We start from the raw sequence: 7,010 nt of genomic DNA on the forward strand, positions 1-7,010 counted from the left end.
CCCTTTCACCAAAATCACTTGAAGTTTTAATTATATACATTTATTTTATACTTATTTTACTTTTGTGGATGTTGAATAATGAATTATTAGTTTTAATTATTTGAGTCAGCCCCTCTGACTGAAAACAGTAAAGGCTGACTTTAAAACATTCAGTATTCACAAAACTAAATAAGTGTAAAAGAACTTTAGGTTTTATATCTGAGTTAGTGTAAGGCAAAAACATTCTGTAGATAACATGGATTTGAGGATATGTGTAATCCTGAGAGTATAAATGTCTGGATACAAGCAGAAATTCCAGGTAGTATTTCAGACTTTTGAGGTCCAAGTTAAGGGCTCTACAAAGTGGAGGGAGACTCGGGAAATATCTGGGTTACAGAAGAAGCAAACAGAAAATTTCAATGAGGCAAATATATGATATGAAGAAAGGGTGAAGTTGGAAAAGGGGAGGCAGAGGGACCCAGAGGGCCCAGGAGGGGCAGAGGGATCTGCAGGGATGAGGGGTGGGGGGTGGGGCCACACCCTCCTCCTGGTGTCCCCTCCCCCAGCCTCAGAATCCCTTTGTGACACTCCTGTGCTCTTGTGATGCAGGCCTGGGACTATACCCTAGCACCAGCACCCTCGGCACTCAGTTGTGATCACTCCCTGTGATTCAGACAGCGGAGAATATTCTCTGCTTTCTGAACAACCACACTGAGCCATGGCTCAACTTCAGCTCAGCTTTCTTGGATGCCGCCTCCAAATTCACCTTTCTGAGTGGTTTGGGGTTGTTCTTTTTGTGCCTCTGCTACCTGGTGTTGAGACCATTTTTACCAACCCTCTAGAAAAATACAGACATCCAAAAGGTAAGGAACACCCAAGAGAGATTCTTTGTTGTTGGTTCCCATTCCTGTTCCCACATTTCTAAGTGAGTTTGGTTGGCTTAGAGAGTAACAGAACATAACTATTCTAGAGGGAGAGGTTAGGTAGGGTTCATTAACACTCACAGACAGCCTCACACACAGCCAATTACTGAGACAATGAGGATTATCAAGGAAGAAAGGATTTATTTCAGTGGACATGTCCACTGGGAGAGGAAGGTATGGATTGCCTCAAATCTGCCTCCCCACTCTGGAGGTGAAATGAATAGTGCATGAGGGGAGAACATCATTATTTGAAATGTAGTCAAGAGCAATGTGATTATCGAGCTTATCAAGAACCATTTGAGCTAAAGAGTGTAAAGATTTTTATTGAGCAGCTATTGCTAATGCAGTGTCATTAGCAGTCATTTTCAAGGTTATGGATAGGTTTTGAAGCACATGTTAGTGAGCTGCCACTCCCCACCAGGGCAGTAGGGTGTACCCAAAGAAGTAGTCATCTCCATGTGGAAGTCTCCCTGGGAGGTACTGTTTTGGGGCTCCCCAGGTGGAATCTCCATCTAAGATTCCCCTAGTTTTCTATGAAAACAATATTAGGGAACTTGTCCAATGAGCAACTGCAGATCTGTTATGGACTGAAGAGGGAGTTGTGAGGAGTCCTAATGAACAAGTGCCCCCCATTGACCATCTGTTTAAGCAATTATAAGCCCAAGGAGTTCCTTTCCTGCCTCCACAGACAAAAATGTATCCAAGGGGTGCAAAAACAGTACCTGCTCCTGTCTGAAGGTTTATAGAACCATTTTTAGGTAACATTAGGGTAAAATTTTTAAACCAAGGGTCTGTATAAGGAAGTTGATCCTTTCCCTCTGAGAGCTGACATAGGGTACATAATTTCATGTTACTTATCTCTTTTGCAGAAGAGTAATTTTAGGTCCTCTAAGAGCGTACAAGCCCACTGTTCCTCCAGTCTCTCAGAAGGTGATGAATCCTGGAGGTATGGGGTCTCTGGTAGGGGTGCCTCTTTTATTGGAGTGTGATGAAATCCATGGTGTAATTCCTGCGACTTAACTGCTTAGTGAGTTGTCAGGAGCACTTCAAATGGGGCCGATCCACTGTGACTGTAGTTGATCTTCAGGATCCTGGTTTCTCCAGGTTTTCAGTAACACCTTGTCTCCTGGCTTTATGAAATGAAGGGGCACATCTGTTGGAAACTGGAGCCTGTTGGAAGCAAATTCAGAAATACTAGTTAGCATATTACCAAGCTGTTTTACATATGAGTGAGCCTCCATCTTGGGGGCAATCACTGGGTGAGCCCTGGCTGGAAGCTCTTAGCATTGGTCTCTCATATAAAATTTCTAAGGGGCTAAGTGCCAGCTTACTTCTGGGGCCACCCGAATTCTTAACAGGACAAGGGATAACACTTTGTCCCAAGTTAAATTGGTCTCATGACAGATTTTGGAGTGAGTCTTTTTTAAGGTTCTATTCATCCATTCAGTTTTCCCCAAAGACTGGGGTCCCCAAGTTGAATTCAGTTTCCAATCAAGTTCTAAAATTCTTGATATTTTTTGGGTCATTTTGGCAACAAAGCCTACTCTGTTATCACTTTGGAGAGCTGATGGAAGTCAAAACCTACAAATAAGTGCCTTTAAAGGGGCCTTAGTGACTTCTGATGCCCATTCATTCCTGGTGGGGTAAGCTTCAACCCCTCCTGAAAAAGTGTCAACAAAGACCAGCAAATATTGAAAATGTCCAGGGACTGGTGGCACCATGGTAAATTCTACCTGCCAGTTCTCTCCTGGGAAACTTCCTCTCCATTGTGTTCCTTCCTTTATCATTATACTTCCTTTAGGGGTGGCTACGAGGCTCCCGGAGGCTTTGGGCTGTTTTTCAAGTATATAAGGCAGCTTTGGACTGTGTTTGAATTGTTCTCTGTAAGCTGGGCCCAGCCATGTGAGGCTGTATCTATTGTAAGGCGACATCTCATCCAAAATGGCTACTCTGATGAATCTGTTCAGGCACTGGTCTGACAAGAGTTTCAGGAAGGAGGACCTTCCCTTCCATGTTTGTGAGCCAATTTTGATCATTATACTTTGAGAGTCCCCATTCTTTAGCTCTTTCTAGATCCTTTTCAGAATATTGAGGATATATTTATCAAATTGAAGACAGGAAATTAGAGTCAATTGACAATTCATTTGTCAGGCTACCCTTTTTGCCATTAAATCTGCCATAGTATTCCCTTTTGTAATATGAGTGTCTGTTTTCTGATGTCTGCAGCAGTGCATGATGGCTATCTCCTTAGGCAGTAAAGCTGCTTTTAATAATTTAAGAATCTGAGGCCCATATTTAATTCTTTTATTTTCAGAAGTAAGATATCCTTTCTCCTTCCAAAGAGCTCCATGAGCATGCACCACCATAAAGGCATATTTAGAATCTGTATATATATTGATACGCTTATTTTTCCCATGTTATAGGACTCTGGTCAATGCAATCAATTCCACCTTTTGGGTGGATGTCCCAGCGGGTAGGGCTTGTGCCTCAATTACCTATTGGCTGGCAACCACAGCATACCCAGCTTTGCGTTGCCCATGTTCCATGAAGCTGCTCCCATCTGTGAAGAATTCCTCATCCAGGTCTGACAAGGGCTGATCAGTCAAATCCAGGTGGCTAGAATATACTTGGTCAATGATTTGAATGCAATGATGAACTGGAGAGTGAGAGTCCATAGGCAGCAACATGGTGGTATTCAAGGTCGACATTGCCTTTAAAGTTACATTAGGATTATCTGACAGAGTAGCTTGATATTTGCCTAACCAGCCAGCCATCAACCAATAGCCCCCTTCTGTTCTAGTAGGAGTAACACATAATGTGTAGTATGAACCATCTGTCTAAGCATAAACTTTCCAGCTTTTTGTAAAATATCACAAGTAGTGGCAGTTGCTCTCAGACAAGTGGGCTATCCTTTCCCTACTACATCTAATTATTTAGAGAAATAGGCCATGGGACACTTATGAGCCTCCAAAGTTTGGGTTCACACCCCCAGTCTAATTCCTTGTCTTTCTTGGATGAACAAATCAAAAGGCTTCCACAAATCCAGCAGGCCCAGTGTAGGGGCAGTCACCACTTTTTCGGGCTATAATAGTCAAGAAAGCCTTTGACATTCTCCTGTCCAAGCAAGGGGCTCTTTTTCCTCTCCTTTTAAAGCTGCATAGAGAGGTTTGGCTGTTAGGTCAAAGCTAGGAAGCCAAATCTGACAAAACTCTGCTGTACACAGGAACCCTCACAACTGCTTGCGAGTGGTGGGGACTGCTACCTGGTTTATTGCGTCTCTCTGATCTGGGAGGTGATTTCAAGTCCCCTGAGACAATTCAAATCCTGAGTATTTGACAATGGGCAATGAGATTTGGGCCTTTTTCTGGGATGCTTTATATCCTTCATCAGCTAAGAAATTCAATACAATTACAGCATGTTGTCTTGATTCAACTTCAGTTTCACTTGCAATTAAAATGTCATCTACATACTGTAAAATTACTCCTTTTTCTAAAATTATCTTTCTTAAATCTCTAACTAGAATTTCTCCAAAGATGGTTGGAGAATTTTTAAATCCCTCGGGGAGGACAGTCTAACAGAATTGACATTTGGTTTTAGTCCTTAAATCCTCCCATTCAAAAGCAAAGAGTTCTTGTGATTAAGGAGCAAGGGGAATGTAAAAGAAGACATCTTTTAAGTCTATCACTGACAACCAAGCAAAATTGCCAGATAGAATGGTGAGAAGAGCATAAGGATTAGGTACTGTAGGACGAATGTCTTCCACTATTTGGTTTATTGCTCTCAGAACCTGAACAAACCAATATTCCTGAGTTCCAAGATTTTGAACTGGCAAAATGGGAGTGTTATCAGGAGATTGACAAGGCCAGAGAAATCCATATGTTTAAAAGGCCACAACTATGGGTTGAAGGCCCTCCCTAGCTTGAAGCTTTAATGGATACTGCTTGAGTTGAGGGGGAGAAATTCCCGGTTTTACCTTGATATGAACGGGGTCCATGTGTGTCCTTTCCACTTGTCCGGTAGCCTATACCTCAGGGTTGACTTGATTGAGGACTTCAGCAGGCAGCTCTTGAGGGACAGCCAAAGGGGCAAGCAGAGCTGCTTGCAAGGCACAGGCATGTTCTGGGGGAACTACAATATGCACTTGTTTATTCTGAAAGGTCACTTGAGCCTGCAATTTAGAGAGAAGGTCTCTACCAAGCAATGGGAGAGGACACTCAGGCATATACAGAAAGCTGTGTGTGAGGAAAGAATCCCCAATAGCATAATCCAGTGGCTGGAGAAACTATTTTGGGAGGGTTCTCTGGATACCCCAGTCACCAGCATTGACTCTTTAGTAAGCTTAGCCAATTTAAGTTTTAAAACTGAGTAGGTTGCACTGGTATCAATCAGGAAATCATTCAGTTTTTCTACCATTTTTAGGGTTACTCTGGGCTCCTGGTGGGAGATATTTATCACTGGCTATAATTCTCATGGATTCTGGAGAGTCCTAGGGACCCATCATTCCATATTTTCTGCATTCAGTCCACCAATTGTACAGTAGGTTCCCCATCACTCTTTTGTTGTAGGACAATCCTTCCTCCAATGAGCCATCTCCTTGTGGTAGGCACATTGGTCCTTTTTTAAGGGAATTTTTCCTCTTAATCTTTTTCCTCTGTGGGGCAGTGGTCCCTGTTGAAGGGACCACCTAGAGTTTTCTGTCAGAACTGTTGCCAAAAGTTTTGCTTGTTTCATTTCATATACCTTTCTTTTTTCCTGTTGCTTTTCTTTGGTCTGTTTACAGTTTATAAAGACCATATAAGCCACTTCAATTAAATGAGATATGGACAAAGTGAGAACCTCCTCTATTCTGTATCTTCTGCTGGGTATCAGGCATGCTCTGGCCAACAAAGGTCATGTTAATTAACCTTGAATTATCAGGACTTTCTGGACGTATATCAGTATATTTCCAATATGCTTCCATAATCCTTTCTAGGAAGGCTGATGGATTTTCATGTGTTTCCTATCTTATATTCTGAACCTTGTTCAGGCTTTTAGTTTTGGGAACCCCTTTCCTAAGCCCAACCAGGATACAATCTCAAAAATGTTGAATCTTACCTTCAACTCCATTGTTTGGGTCCCAGTTGGGGTCATGCACTGGGATGGCTAAATTAGCTCCAGTTCTCACCTGATTATTTGAGTCTTCCACATGCACTGGGTCAGCTTCTTCTTCAGCCTTTTCCAGGACAATGTGCCACTCCTCAGAGGTTAGCAGTATGTTAAGCAGGCCCTGGACATCTGCCCATGTGGGGTGATGCCTGGTGAAAATGGATTCAAACAGATCAGTTATACACTTTGCATCGTCACTGTGGGCAGGGTTATTCTGTTTCCAACTGTACAAATCAGAAGTGGTAAATGGGTTATAAATCCACATTAACCCAGCCAGTTGTCCATTCTCATTTATTCCTCCTATAGGGACCTGTCTCAAAGGAAATTGCCTTGCTGGGAAGGAGGGAAGACCCCAACCAAATTGTGTACCCTGCTTGGTGCGTGAGGGAAAGACCATGTCCCCCTGCTCCCCATGACTATTCTCAGAGAAGGAAGAAAGTGAAGGATAGAGGGCTGGAGGAGCCAGTCGGGGTGAAGAAAGTGGTCCAGAGTCATAAGGGGGGGCAGGAGAGTTAGGAGAGGGATCTCTGAAAGAAATCGGAGCTGCACCCAGAGCCACCACTGCAGCCAAAGCTGCTGCCGGTACCTCAGCCACAGTCTGAGGCAGAGCTGGTGTGGCCACAGCTGGAGCTGCTGTTATGGCTGCCCAAAGGTCTTCTTCAACATGGGTGTTTCCTCCTGATGGCAAGATGGGGTTCTTATATCTGGCTTGCTGTTCCTTGACCTTCTTGAAGTCTTCTGTCCTCTGCATTAGAATCATATATTTAATTTGATCTGGCTCCTTTTGATATAGAAGCATAAAAGACTGTACATAAGGAATTTCATCCCATTTCCCAACATGGTGACAACAAATCTAATTGGAGAATAGTATTATAGCTCAATGAGCCATTTAGGGGCCATGTCTCCCCAGACCCGAGAGAGTACTGGGGCCAGGCAGTATTACACAAATATACCATTTTTATC

The sequence above is a fragment of the Eulemur rufifrons genome, chromosome 16, assembly GCF_041146395.1.
Source record: "Eulemur rufifrons isolate Redbay chromosome 16, OSU_ERuf_1, whole genome shotgun sequence".
Lineage (NCBI taxonomy): Eukaryota > Metazoa > Chordata > Mammalia > Primates > Lemuridae > Eulemur > Eulemur rufifrons.